The following is a 15390-nucleotide window of genomic DNA, read 5'->3' as shown; positions in this document are numbered from 1 at the left end:
TTTCTGCCATAAGGGTGGTGTCATCTGCATATCTGAGGTTATTGATATTTCTCCCAGCAATCTTGATTCCAGCTTGTGCTTCATCCAGGCCAGCATTTTGCATGATGTACTCTGCATGTAAGTTAAATAAGCCAGGTGACAGTATACAGCCTTGACGTACTCCTTTGCCAATTTGGAACCAGTCTGTTGTTCCATGTCTTGTTCTAACTGTTGCTTCCTGACCTGCATACAGATTTCTCTGGAAGGAGAGAGGCAGGTCAGGTGGTCTGGTATTCCCATCTCTTTCAGAATTTTCCACAGTTTGTTGTGATCCACACAGTCAAAGGCTTTGGCGTAGTCAACAAAGCAGAAGTAGATATTTTTCTGGAACTCTCTTGCTTTTTTGATGATCCAACGGATATTGGCAATTTGATCTCTGGTTCCTCTGCCTTTTCTAAATCCAGCTTGAACATCTGGAAGTTCACAGTTCCTGTACTGTCGAAGCCTGGCTTGGAGAATTTTGAGCATTACTTTGCTAGCATGTGAGATGAGTGAAATTGTGTGGTAGTTTGAGCATTCTTTGGCATTGCCTTTCTATGGGATTGGAATGAAAACTGACCTTTTTCAGTCTTGTGGCCACTGCTGAGTTCTCCAAATTTGCTGACATATTGAGTGCAGCACTTTCACAGCATCATCTTTTAGGATCTGAAATAGCTCAACTGGAATTCCATCACCTCCACTAGCTTTGTTCATAGTGATGCTTCTTAAGGTCCACTTGACTTCACATTCCAGGATGTCTGGCTCTGGGTGACTGATCACACCATCATGGTTATCTGGCTCATGAAGATCTTTTTTGTATAATTCTCCTGCGTATTCTTGCCACTTCTTCTTAATATCTTCTGCTTCTGTTAGGTCCATATTTCTGTCCTTTATTGTGCCCATCTTTGCATGAAATATTCCCTTGGTATCTCTCATTTTCTTGAAGAGATCTGTAGTCTTTCCCATTCTATTGTTTTCCTCTATTTATTTGCACTGATCACTGAAGAAGGCTTTCTTATATCTCCTTGCTACTCTTTGGAACTCAGCATTCAAACAGATATAACTTTCCTTTTCTCCTTTGCCTTTAGCTTTTCTTCTTTTCAGTTATTTGTAAGGCCTCCTCAGACAACCATTTTGCATTTTTGCATTTCTTTTTCTTGGGGATGGTCTTGATCACTGCCTCTTGTACAATATCATGAACCTCCATCCATAGTTCTTCAGGCACTATGTGTATCGTATCTAATCCCTCAAATCTATGTGTCATTTCCACTGTATAATTGTAAGGGATTTGATTTAGGTCATACCTGAATGGTCTAGTGGTTTTCCCTACTTTTTTCAATTGAAGTCTGAATTTAGCAATGAGGAGTTCATGATCTGAGCCACAGTCAGCTTCCAGTCTTGTTTTTGCTGACTGTATAGAGCAGAGCTTTTCCATCTTTGGCTGCAAAGAATATAATCAATCTGATTTCAGTATTGACCATCTGATGATGTCCATGTGTAGAGTCTTCTCTTGTGTTGTTGGAAGAAGGTGTTTGCTATGACCAGTGTGTTCTCTTGCCAAAACTCTGTTAGCCTTTACCCTGCTTCATTTTGTGCTCCAAGGCCAAGTTTCCCTGTTACTCCAGGTATCTCTTAACTTCCTACTTTTGCATTCCAGTCCCCTATGATGAAAAGGACATCTTTTTTGGATGTTAGTTCTAGAAAGTCTTACAGATCTTCATAGAATTACTCAAGTTCATCTTCTTCAGCATTGCTGGTCAGGGCATAGATTTAGATTACTATGATATTGAATGGTTTGCCTTGGAAATGAACAGAGATCATTCTGTCATTTTTGAGATTGTACCCAAGTACTGCATTTCAGACTCTTTTGTTTACTATGATGGCTACTCCATTTCTTCTAAGGAATTCTTGCCTACAGTAGTAGATATAATGGCCATCTGAGTTAAATTCACCCATTCCAGTCCATGTTAGTTCACTGATTCCTAAAAATGTCGATGTTCACTCTTGCCATCTCCTATTTGACCTCTTCCAATTTTCTTTGATTCATGGACCTAACATCCCATGTTCCTATGCAATATTGTTCTTACAGCATTGGCCTTTACTTCCATGACATCACTTTACTTGACAGCCACATCCACAATTGGGCATTGTTATTGCTTTGGCTCCATCTCTTCATTCTTTCTGGAGTTATTTCTCCACTCCACTAATCTCCCGTAGCACATTGGGCACCTACCAACATGGGGAGTTCATCTTTCAGTGTCTTATCTTTTTGCCTTTTCATACTGTTCATGGGGTTCTCAAGGCAAGAATACTGAAGTGGTTTGCCATTCACTTCTCCAGTGGACCACATTCTGTCAGACCTCTCTACCATGAGCTGTCTTGAGTGGCCCTACATAGCATGGCTCATAGTTTCTTTGAGTTAGACAAGACTGTGGTCCATGTGATCAATTTGTTTAGTTTTCTGTGACTGTGGTTTTCATTCTGTCTTCCCTCTGATGGATAAGGATAGGAGGCTTATGGAAGCTTCCTGATGGGAGAAACTGACTGAGGGGGAAACTGGGTCTTGTTCTGATGGGGAGGCCATGCTCAGTAAATCTTTAATCCAATTTTCTGTTGAGGGGTGGGGCTGTGTTCCCTCCCTGTTGTTTGACCTGAGGCCAAACTATGGTGGAGGTGATGAAGATAATGGCGACCTCCTTCAAAAGGTCCCATGCATGCACTGCTGCACTCAGTGCCCCCCACCCTGCAGCAGGCCAGCACTGACCCATGCCTCCTTCGGAGACTCCTGGGCACTCCCAGGAAAGTCTGGGCCAGTCTCTTGTGGGGTCACTGCTCCTTTCTTCTGGGTCCTGGCACTCACAAGTTTCTGTTTGTGCTTTCAAGAGTCTGTTTCTCTAGTCCTGTGTAAGTTCTGGTGGATCTATGGTGTGGTTAATGGCGACCTCCTCCAAGAAGTCTTGTGCTATGCCCCAATCTGCTACACCCAGAGCCCCTGCCCCTGCGGCAGATCATTGCTGACCCATACCTTCGCAGTAGACACTCAAACACAGTTCTGGCTCAGTCTCTGTGGGGTCTCTAGGTCCTGGTGGGCACAAGGTTTGTTTGAGCCGTCTGAGCATCTCTGGAAGGTAGAGGGTTTGATTCTAAATGTGATTTTGCCCCTCCTACCATCTTACTAGGGTTTCTCCTTTGCCCTTGGACGTGGGGTATCTTTTTTTGGTGGGATCCAATATTCTTCAGTCAAAGGTTGTTCAGCAGCGAATTGTAGTTTTGAAGTTCTCTCAGGAGAACACGAGCATATGTCCTTCTACTCTGCCATCTTCCTCGGATAATAGAGTAGCGAAAATCACTGCTGCTTAACAGAAAAGAGAATAAAAAGAAATGAGGACAGTTTAAGAGACAACCCCACCCCCCATCCCCAGCCCAAGGACAACATCAAGCACACTTAATATATTCATTACAGAGGTCCCAAGAGGAGGATGAGAGAGAGAGAAAGGACCTGAGAAAATAGTTGAAGAGATAGTAACTTAAAACTTCACTAACCTGAGAAAGGAAAGAGTAACCCAAGTCTGAGAAGGACAGAGAGATCCATACAAGACTAACCTGCAGAGGAACATACCAAGACATGTTGTAATCAAAATGACAAAAATTAAAAATAAAGAAGGACTATTAAATGCAGCAAGAAAACACAACAAATAAACAAGAGAACTCCCACAAAGATATCAGCTGATTTTTTTAGCAGAAGCACTGAGGACCAGAAGGGATTGACATGATATACTTAAAGTGATGAAAGGGGGAAAAAATACAAGCAAGAGTACTCTACCTAGCAGGGATCTCATTCAGATTCACCAGAGAAATCAAAAGCTTTACAGACAAGCAAAAGCTAAGAGTCCTGCACCACCACATGTTAAAGGAGCTTTTCTGGGCAAAAAGAAAAGGCCACAACTAGAATCAAGAAAACTAAAAAAGCTCACAGTAAAGGCAAACACACAGAAGGTAGGAAATCATCCATATATAAAACTAGTAGGGAGGTTAAAAGACAAAAGTAAAATCAACTGTATCTACAATAGACAGTTAAAGGATATACATAAAATGAACATGTAAAATATGATATCAAAACAGTAATATTGAGTGGAGGAGAGTACAAGATAGGGTTTTTGTTTTTTTTTTAATGCATTTGAAATGAAGAGATCAGCAACTTAAAACAATCAAGTGTAAATATATAGATAGTCAGATGATGATACAAAAATCTCATAGTAACTGCAAGCCAAAAATCTATAACTGATATACAGACAAAAATGAAAAAGGAATACAAATACAACGTTAAAGACAGTCATCAAATCACAAGGGGAGAGGATGAAAGAAGAATGAAGGGAGGGGAAAGACTTACAAAGAAAGTCCAAGAATATTAATAAAATGGAAATTAGAACATACATATTGATAATTACAGTAAATGTAAATGGGTTAAATATATCGAGCAAAAGACAGAGTCGCTGGGTGGATACTATATTTCAATACAATGAAGAATGTAGAAAAAATGGACACATTTTTAGAAAGGTACAACCTCCCAAGACTGGATCAATGAGAAACAGAAAACACAAACAGAGCAATCACAAGTAATGAAATTGAGTCTGCGATTTAAAAACTCCCAACAACAGAAGTCTAGAACAAGATAGCCTTGCAGGCAAATTCTATCACACATCTAGATAAGAGCAGCTAACACCTATCCTTTGGAAGCTATTCTAAAAATTGCAGAGGAAGGAACACTTTGGAACTCATTCTGTGAGGCCACCATCACCCTGATAACAACAAGAGACAAAAATAACTGCCAAAAAAGACAAAATCACAGGTCATTATTACTGTTGAAGTTAGACACAATATCCTCAACAAAATACTAGCAAATAGATTAAAAAGATCACATACAATGATCAAGTGTTATTTATCCCAGGGATTCAAGGAGTTTTCAATACCAGCAAATCAACAAGTGTGATACATTACATTAACAAATTGAAGAGTAAAAACCAATGATCACCTCAATAGATATAAAAAAAGCTTTTGATAAAATTCAACATCCATTTATGATCAAAGCTCTCCAGAAAAAGGGCATCGAGGGAGCCTGTGCTGTGCTGCTCTTAGTCACTCACTGTGTCCAACTCTTTGTGACCCCATGGACTTCACGCCACCAGGTTCTTCTGTCCATGGGGATTCTCCAGGCAAGAATACTGGAGTGGATTTCATGCCCTCCTCCAGGGAATCTTCCCAACCCAGGGATCAAACCCACGTCTTCAGCATTGCAGGCAGATTCTTTACCAACTAAGCCACCAAGGAAGCCCAAGAATACTGGAATGAGTAGCCTATCCCCTCTCTAGGGGATCTTCCTGACCAGGAATCAAACCAGGTCTCTTGTATTGCAGGCAGAGTCTTTACAAGCTGAGTTGTCAGGGAAGCCCAGAGGGAACCTACCTCAACACAGTAAAGCCCCTATATGACAAGCCCACAGCTAATATCATACTCGATGGTGAAAACCTGAAAACATTCGCTCTAAGATCAGGACAAGAAAAGAATGTACACTTTCACCAGTTTTATTCAATAAAGTTTTAGCAATCTTAGCCACAGTGATCAGGGAAGAAAAAATAAAAGAAATTCACATAAGAAAAGAAGTAAAATCATCACTGTTTGCAGATGATGTGATACTATACATAGAAAATCCTGAAGAGGCAAACTTGGAAGAAAAGCTATGACAAACCTAGACAGCATATTAACAGAGACATCACTTTGCTGACAAAGCCCTGTATACTCAAAGTTATGATTTTTTTCCAGTAGTCATGTATGGATGTGAGAGTTGGACCATAAAGAAGGCTGAACGCTGAAGAATGATGCTTTTGAACTGAGATGCTGGAGAAGACTCTTGAGAGATGCTTGAACTGCAAGGAGATGAAACCAGTCCATCCTAAAGGAGATCAATCCTGAATATTCATTTGAAGGACTGATGCTGATGCTGAAGCTCCAATACTTTGGCCAGCTGATGCAAGAGCCAACTCATTGAAAAGACCCTGATGCTGGGAAAGACTGAGGGCAGGAAGAAAAGGGGACGACAGAGGATGTAAGGTTGGATGGCATCACTGACTCAACAGACATTATGAGCAGACTCCTGCAGACAGTGAAGGACAGGGAAGCCTGGAGTGATGCAGTTCATGGGGTCGCAAACAGTCAGACATGACTGAGCAATTGAACAACAACAACAAAGTTACAACCAGAAAACTACTAGAACTCATTAATGAATTTAGTAAATTTGCAAAATTGTAACATAGAAATCAGTTGTATTTCTATATACTAACAACAAGAAAAGAAATTAAAGAGAAATTAAAGAAAAAATCCCACTTAGTATCTCATCAAGAAGAATTAAATACCTAGGAATAAACCTACCTGAGGAGACAAAAGACTTGTACTCTGAAAATTATAAGATGCTGATGAAAGCAGTTGAAGATGACACAAACGGATAGAAAGATGTACTATGTCTTTGGACTGGAAGAGTCAATATTGTCAAAATGACTATACTCCCCAAAGAAGTATACAGATACAATACAATCACTATCAATTTATCAATTTTAGTTTTTACGGAACTAGAAAAGATAATTTTACAATTTGTATGGGAATGCAAAAGATGCAGAATAGCCAAAGCAATCTTGAGAAAGAAAAATGAAACTGGAAGAATCAGGCTCTTTGACTTCAAACTACACTATAGAGCTAGAATAATCAAAACAGTGTGCTACTGGCACAAAAACAGAAATATAGATCAATGGAAGAGGATAGAAAGCCCAGAAATAAACTCATGCATCTATGATCAATTAATCTATGACAAAGAATGCAAGAATATACAGTGGAGAAAAGACAGCCTCTTCAATAAGCGCTGCTGGGAAAACTGAACAACTAGTTATAAAAGAATGAAATTAGAACACTCCCCAACACATACACAAAAATAAACACAAAATGGATTAAAGACCTAAACGTAAGACTGGATTCTTTAAAACTCATACAGAAAAACATAGGGCTGTCTTTGATATAGATTGCAACAAGATCTTTTTGGCTCTTTCTCCTATAATAATGGGCATAAAAGCAAAAATAAGTGAATGGGACCTGATTAAACTTAAGAGCTTTGCACTGAAAAGGAAACCATATACAGGATGAAAAGACAACCCTCAGAATGGGAGAAAATATTTGAAAATGAAGCAACTGACGAACGATTAATCTCCAAAATATACAAAACAATTCATATGGTTCATTGTAAAAACAACAACAACAACAACAACAACCAAACAAACCAAAGAACTTAATCAAAAAATAGGCAGAAGATCTAAATAGATACTTCTCCAAAGAATACATACAGATGGTCAAAAGACACATGAAAATATGCTCAACATGGATGATTATGAGAGAATTGCAAATCAAAACTACAATAAAGTGTCAACTCACATCAGTCAGAATGGCCATCATCAAAAAAAATCTACAAATAATAAATACTGGACAGCATGTGTAGAAAAGGAAATCCTCTGACTGTCGGTGGGAATGCAAATTCATACAGCCACTGTGAAGAATAATATGACATTTCCTTTAAAAACTAAAAATAGAGCTACCATATGATTTTGCAATCCTAATCCTTGGCATATATATTCACAGAAAACCATATTAAAAAAAATCCGCGTACCCCAATGTTCACTGCAGCACTATTCACAGTGGCCAATATAAGGAAGAAACCCAAATGTCTATCAACAGAGGAATGGATAAAGAAGATGTGGTACATATATACAATGGAATATTTCTCAATCTTATAAAAGAATAAAATAATGCCATTTGCCACAACATAGACCTAGAAATTATCATACTAAGTGAAGTAAGACAGAGAAAAATCAATATCATATGATAACACATATGTGGAACCTAAAAAAAATGATACAAATGAACTTATTTACAGAACAGAAACTCATAGACATGACAAAAGAACTTATCTTTACCAAAGGGGAAAAGAATGTGGGGAAAGGGATAAATTAGGAGTTTGAGATTAGCAGACACAGAATACTATATATGAAAATAGATGACTCTCCTGCACCTGCTGTACACAATGAGTTGTCATTTGCTTCAGGACCTCGCTTCAGACAGAGATCAAGCCCTGAGCCTTTGGAGTGGGAGCACTAGACGACCAAGACCCTAGACGACCAGATATCTCCTAACCCTAGGGAGTATCAAATAGTGAGAATTTGCACAAAGGAAACCACTTGAATACAAGACCTGGCATCACCCAACCACCAGTAGCACCCTGTGCAGGACGCCTCATCCAAACAACAAACAAAACAAAAACACAAACCCAATCATCAGCAGACAGGATTACCACCTCACTCAGCCCTGCCCGTCAGAGGGAAAAAAATCAAAACTCAGCACATATCTCACCCTATACTAAACTTACACAAACCACTAGACCAACATTAGGAGGGCAGAAACCAAGAGGAAGAAAGAATTCAACCTTGAAGCCTGGGAAAAGGAGACCTCAAACACAATGTTTAAAAAAAATTATGAAAAGGCAGAGAAGTATCGCACAAATGAAGGAACAAACTAGAAACACACAAGTCCAAATAAATGAAGAGGAAATAGGCAAACTACCTGCAAAAGAATTTAGGATAATGATCGAGAACCTTGAAAACAGAATGGAGAAAATGCAAGAATCAACGAACAAAGACCTAGAAGAATTAAAGAATAAACATACAGAGACAAACAACATAATTACTGAAATTAAAAATACTCTAGAAGGAATCAATAGCAGAATATCTGAAGCAGAACAAATCAGTGAGCTGGAAGATAACATGGTGGAAATCACTGATGAAGAGCAGAATAAATTAAAAAGAATGAAAAGAACTGAGGATAGTCTCAGAGGCCTCTGGGACAATATCAAATACACCAACATTCAAATTATAGGGGTCCCAGAAGAAGAAGAAAAAAAGAAAGGGTATGAGAAAATGTTTGAAGAGATTATAGTTGAAAATTTACCTAATATGGAAAAGGAAATAGTCAATCAAGTCCAAGACACACAAAGAATCCCATTCAGGATAAATTCAAGGAGAAACACACCAAGACACATACTAGTCAAACTAAAAAAGATTAAACAGAAATAAAGAATATTAAAAGCAGCAAGGGAAAAGGAACAAGTAACATACAAGGGAAACCCCCTGCACTTAACAGCTGATCTTTCACCAGAAACTCTGAAGGCAAAAAGGGAATGGCAGGATATATTTAATGTACTGAAAGGTAAAAATCTACAATTGAGATTACTCTACCTAGCAAGGATCACATTCAAAACTGGTGGAGAAATCAAAAGCTTTTCAGACAAGCAAAAGTTAAGAGAATTCAGTACCACCAAACCAGCTTTACAACAAATGTTAAAGGGACTTACACAGTCAGGAAATACAAGAGAAGAAAAAGATCTACAAAAACAAACTCCAAACAATTAAGAAAATGGCAATAGGAACATATATATCAACAATTACTTTAAATATAAATGGATTAGATGTTCCAACCAAAAGACACAGACTGACTGAAGGGATACAGAAATAAGATCCATATATATGCTGTCTACAAGAAACCCACTTCAGACCTAAAGACACATATAGACTGAAAGTGAGAAAACTGAAATCATATCAAGCACATTTCTGATCTCAATGCTATGAGATTAGATATCAGTTACAAGAAAAAAAGCTGTAAAAAACACAAACACATGGAGATTAAACAATATGTTTCTAAATAATGAACAGGTTACTGAAGAAATCCAAAGTGAAATAAAAAAAATTCCTAGAAACATATGACAAAGAAAACATGACAACTCAAAACCTATGGGATACAGAAAAGCAGTTCTAAGAGGGAAATTTATAGCAATACAATCCTACCTCAAGAAACAAGAAAAACATTGAATAGACAACCTAACCTTACACCTGAAACAACTGGGAGAAAAAGAACAAAAACCTACAAAACTCAGCAGAAGGAAAGAAATCATAAAGATCAGAGCAGAAATAAATGCAAAAGAAATGGAAGAAACAATAGTAAAGATAATAAAACTAAAAGTTGGTTCTTTGTGAAGATAAACAAAATTGACAGACCTTTAGGCAGATCATCAAGTAAAAAAGAGAGAAGAAACAAATCAACAAAATTAGAAATGAAAGAGAAGTTACAACAGACAATGCAGAAATACAAAGGATTATAAGAGACTATTATGAACAACTATATGGAAATAAAATGGATAATCTAGAAGCAATGGACAGATTCTTAGAAAAGTTCAGTCTTTGAAGACTGAACCAGGAAGAAATAGAAATTATGAACAACCCAATTGCAAGCACTGAAATTGAAGCTGTGATCAAAAATCTCCCAAAAAACAAAAGCCCAGGACAAGATGGCTTCACAGGTGAATTCTACTAAACATTTAGAGAAGAGCTAACGCCTATACTTTTGAAACTCTTTCAAAAAATTACAGAGGAAGGAACACTTTCAAACTCATTCTATGAGGCCACCATCACCCTGATATCAAAACCAGACAAAGACAACACACAAAAAGAAAACTACAGGCCAATATCACTGATGAACATAGATGCAAAAATCCTCAACAAAATTTTAGCAAACAGAATTCAGCAACACATCAAAAAGCCCATACACCATGGTCAAGTTGGGTTTATTCCAGGGATGGAAGGATTCTTCAATATACGCAAATCAATCAATGTGATTCACCATATTAACAAATTGAAGGATAAAAACCATATGATAATCTCAGATGCAGAAAAAGCCTTTGACAAAATTCAGCACCCATTTATGATAAAAACCTTTCAGAAAATGCGCATAGAAGGAAACTACCTCAACATAGTAAAGGCCATATATATTAAGCCTACCGCAAACATTATTCTCAATGGTGAAAAACATAAAGCATTCCCGCTAAGATGAGGAATAAGACAAGGGTGTCCACTTTCACCGCTATTACCCAACATAGTTCTGGAAGTCCTAGCTACAGCAATCAGAGAAGAAAAAGAGATAAAAGGAATCCAGATCGGAAAAGAAGTAAAGCTCTCACTGTTTGCAGATGACAGGATACTATACACAGAAAACCCTAAAGATAGTATCAGAAAAGTACTAGAGCTAATCAGTGAATTTAGCAAAGTCACAGGATACAAAATCAATACACAGAAATCACTTGCATTCTTATATACTAACAATGAAAAATCAGAAAGAGAAATTAAGGAATCAATCCCATTCACCATTGCAACAAAAAGAATAAAATATCTAGGAATAAACCTACCTAAGGAGACAAAAGAACTGTATTCATAAAATTATAAGACACCAATGAAAGAAATCAAAGATGGCATAAACAGATGGAGAGATATTCCATGTTTCTGGGTAGGAAGAATCAATATTGTGAAAATGACTATACTATCAAATGCAATCTACAGATTCAGTGTGATCCCTATCAAATTACCAATGGTATTTTCCGCAGAACTAGAGCAAAAAGTTTCACAATTCATATGGAAACACAAAAGAGATTGCATAGCCAAAGCAGTCTTGAGAAAGAAGAATGGAGCTATAGGAATCAACCTTCCTGACTTCAGATTATACTACAAAACTACAGTCATCAAGACAGTATGGTACTAGCACAAAAACAGAAATACAGACCAATGGGACAAGATAGAAAGCCCAGAAAGAAACCCATGCACCTATGGAAACTTATTTTTGACGAAGGAGGCAAGAATATACAACGGGGCCTCTCCAATAAGTGGTGCTTGGAAAACTGGACAGCTACATGTAAAAGACTGAAATTAGAACACTTCCTAACACCATACACAAAGATAACCTTGAAATGGATTAAAGACCTAAATGTAAGACCAGAAACTAAAACTCTTAGAGGAAAACATAGGCAGAACACTTGATGACATAAATCAGAGCAGATCCTCTATGACCCACCTCCTAGAGTAACAAAAATAAAAACAAAAGTAAACAAGTGGAACCTGATTAAACTTAAAAGCTTTTGCACAGCAAAGGAAACTGTAAGCAAGGTGAAAAGACAACCCTCAGAATGGGAGAAAATAATAGCAAGTGAAACAACTGAAGTAAGCCAGAAAGAAAAACAACAATACAGTATACTAATGCATATATATGGAATTTGAAAGATGGTAACGATAACCCTATATGTGAGACAGAATAAGAGACACAGATGCATAGAACAATTTTATGGACTCTGAGGGAGAAGGTGAGGGTGGGACGTTCTGGGAGAATAGCATTGAAACATGTATATTATCATATGTGAAACAGAACACCATTCCATGTTCGATGCATGAGACAAGGGCTCAGGGCCGGGGCAATGGGATGACCCAGAGGGATGGGATGGGGAGGGAGGTGGGTGGGGGGTCCAGGAAGGGGAACACATGTAAACCCATGGCTGATTCATGTCAGTGTATGGCAAAAACTATTACAATATTGTAAAGTAATTAGCCCCCAACTAAAATAAATAAATTTATAAAAAAAAAAATGAAACAACTGACAAGGGTTAGTTTCCAAAATACACGAGCAGCTCATACAACTCAATACCAGAAAAACAAACAACCCAAGCAAAAAGTGGGAAAGAGACCTAAATAGACATTTCTCCAAAGAAGACATACAGATGGCCAACAAACACATGAAAAGATGCTCAACATCACTCATTACTGGAGAAATGCACATCAAAACTACCATGAGATGTCACCTCACACTGGTCAGAATGGCCCTCATCAAAAACTCTACAAACAATAGATGCTGGAGAGGATGTGGAGAGAAGGGAGCGCTCTTACACTGTTGGTGGGAGTGTAGCCACTATGGGAGACGGTATGGAGATGCCATATAAAACTAGGAATAAAACCACCGTATGCCCCAGCAATCCCACTCCTAGGCATATACCCTGAGGAAATGAAAATTGAAAAAGACACATGTATCCCATTGTTCATTGCAGCGCTATCTACAATAGCTAGAACATGGAAGCAACTTAGATGTCCATTGGCAGATGAACAGATAAAGAAGTTGTGGTACATATATACACAATGGAATATTCAGTTCACTTCAGTTCAGTCGCTCAATAGTGTCCGACTCTTGGCGACCCCATGGACTGCACCACGCCAGGCTTCCCTGTCCATCACCAACTCCTGAAGCTCAATCAAACTCATGTCCATCAAGTCAGTGATGCCATCCAACCATCTCATCCTCTGTCGTCCCCTTCTCCTCCTGCCCTCAATCCTTCCCAGCATCAGGGTCTTTTCCAATGAGTCAGCTCTTCTCATCAGGCGGCCAAAGCATTGGAGTTTCAGCTTCAACATCACTCCTTCAATGAACACCCAGGACTGATCTCCTTTAGGGTGGACTGGTTGAATCTCCTTGCTGTCCAAGGGACTCTCAAGAGCCTTCTTCAACACCACAGTTCAAAAGCATCAATTCTTTGGTGCTCAGCTTTCTTTAGAGTCCAACTCTCACATCCATACGTGACTACTGGAAAAACTATAGCCTTGACTAGCCGGTCTTTGTTGGTAATGTAATGTCTCTGCTTTTTAATATGCTGTCTAGGTTGGTCATAGCTTTTCTTCCAAGGAGTAAGCATCTTTTAATTTCATGGCTACAATCACCATCTGCAGTGATTTTGGAGCCCCCAAAATAAAGTCAGCCACTGTTTGCACTGTTTCCCCATCAATTTGCCATGAAGTGATGGGAATGGATGCCATGATCTTAGTTTTCTGAATGCTGAACTTTAAGCCAACTTTTTCACTCTCCTCTTTCACTTTCATCAAGAGGCTCTTTAGTTCTTCTTCACTTTCTGCCATAAGGGTGGTGTCATCTGCATATCTGAGGTTACTGATGTTTCTCCCAGCAATCTTGATTCCAGCTTGTGTTTCTTCCAGCCCAGCATTTCTCATGATGTACTCTGCATAGAAGTTAAATAAGCAGGGTGACAATATACAGCTTTGACGTACTCCTTTTCCTATTTGGAACCAGTCTGTTGTTCCATGTCCAGTTCTAACTGTTGCTTCCTGACCTGCATACAGGTTTCTCAAGAGGCAGGTCAGGTGGTATAGTATTCCCATCTCTGGAGGAATTTTTCACAGTTTGTTGTGATCCACACAGTCAAAGGCTTTGGCATAGTCAATAAAACAGAAATAGATGTCTTTCTGGAACTCTCTTGCTTTTTCGATGATCCAGCGGATGTTGACAATTTGATCTCGGGTTCTTCTGCCTTTTCTAAAACCAGCTTGAACATCTGGAAGTTCATGGTTCATGTATTGCTGAAGCCTGGCTTGGAGAATTTTGAGCATTACTTTACTAGCGTGTGAGATGAGTGCAATTGTGCGATAGTTTGAGCATTCTTTGGCATTGCCTTTCTTTGGGATTGGAATGAAAACTGACCATTTCCAGTCCTGTGACCACTGCTGAGTTTTCCAAATTTGCTGGCATATTGAGTGCAGCACTTTCACAGCATCATCTTTTAGGATCTGAAATAGCTCAACTGCAATTCCATCACTTCCACTAGCTTTGTTCGTAGTGATGCTTTCTAAGGCCCACTTGACTTCACATTCCAAGATGTCTGCCTCTAGGTGATTGTGAGTGATCACACCATCGTGATTATCTGAGTCGTGAAGATCTTTTTTGTACAGTTCTTCTGTGTATTCTTACCACCTCTTCTTAATATCTTCTGCTTCTATTAGGTCCCTACCATTTCTCTCCTTTATTGAGCCCATCTTTGCATGAAATGTTCCCTTGGTATCTCTAATTTTCTTGAAGAGATCCCCAGTCTTTCCCATTCATTGTTTTCCTCTATTTCTTTGCATTGATTGCTGAGGAAGGCTTTCTTATTTCTCCTCGCTATTCTTTGGAACTCTGCATTCAGATGGGAATATCTTTCCTTTTCTCCTTTGGTTTTTGCTTCTCTTCTTTTCACAGCTGTTTGTAAGGCCTCCTCAGACAGCCATTTTGCCTTTTCGCATTTATTTTTCTTGAGGATGGTCTTGATTCCTGTCTCCTGTGCAATGTCATGAACCTCCGTCCATAGTTCATCAGGCATTCTGTCTATCAGATCTAGTCCCTTATATGTATTTCTCGCTTCCACTGTATAGTCATAAGGGATTTGATTTAGGTCATACCTGAATGGTCTAGTGGTTTCCCCCACTTTCTTCAATTTAAGTCGAATTTGACAGTAAGGGGTTCATGATCTGAGCCACGGTCAGCTCCCAGTCTTATTTTTACTGACTGTATAGAGCTTCTCCATCTTTGCTTGCAAAGAATATAATCAATCTGATTTCGGTGTTGACCATCTGGTGATGTCCATGAATATTA

General features: G+C 38.7%; 1 long non-coding RNA gene across 1 annotated transcript in view; it reads right to left on the bottom strand.

Moving 5' to 3' along the window:
• LOC145521168 (uncharacterized) overlaps positions 1-15390 on the bottom strand; it is a 34678-nt gene continuing 19288 nt past the window's right edge. Inside the window, exon 4 of the long non-coding RNA XR_014065191.1 lies at positions 1-3370. This is a non-coding gene — a long non-coding RNA (uncharacterized LOC145521168). The remainder of the gene's footprint in view (positions 3371-15390) is intronic.

The sequence above is a fragment of the Giraffa tippelskirchi genome, chromosome 9 (genome assembly GCF_054371585.1).
Source record: "Giraffa tippelskirchi isolate mGirTip1 chromosome 9, T2T-mGirTip1v1.2.pri, whole genome shotgun sequence".
Lineage (NCBI taxonomy): Eukaryota > Metazoa > Chordata > Mammalia > Artiodactyla > Giraffidae > Giraffa > Giraffa tippelskirchi.
This window is presented reverse-complemented; position numbering and strand designations above follow the sequence as displayed.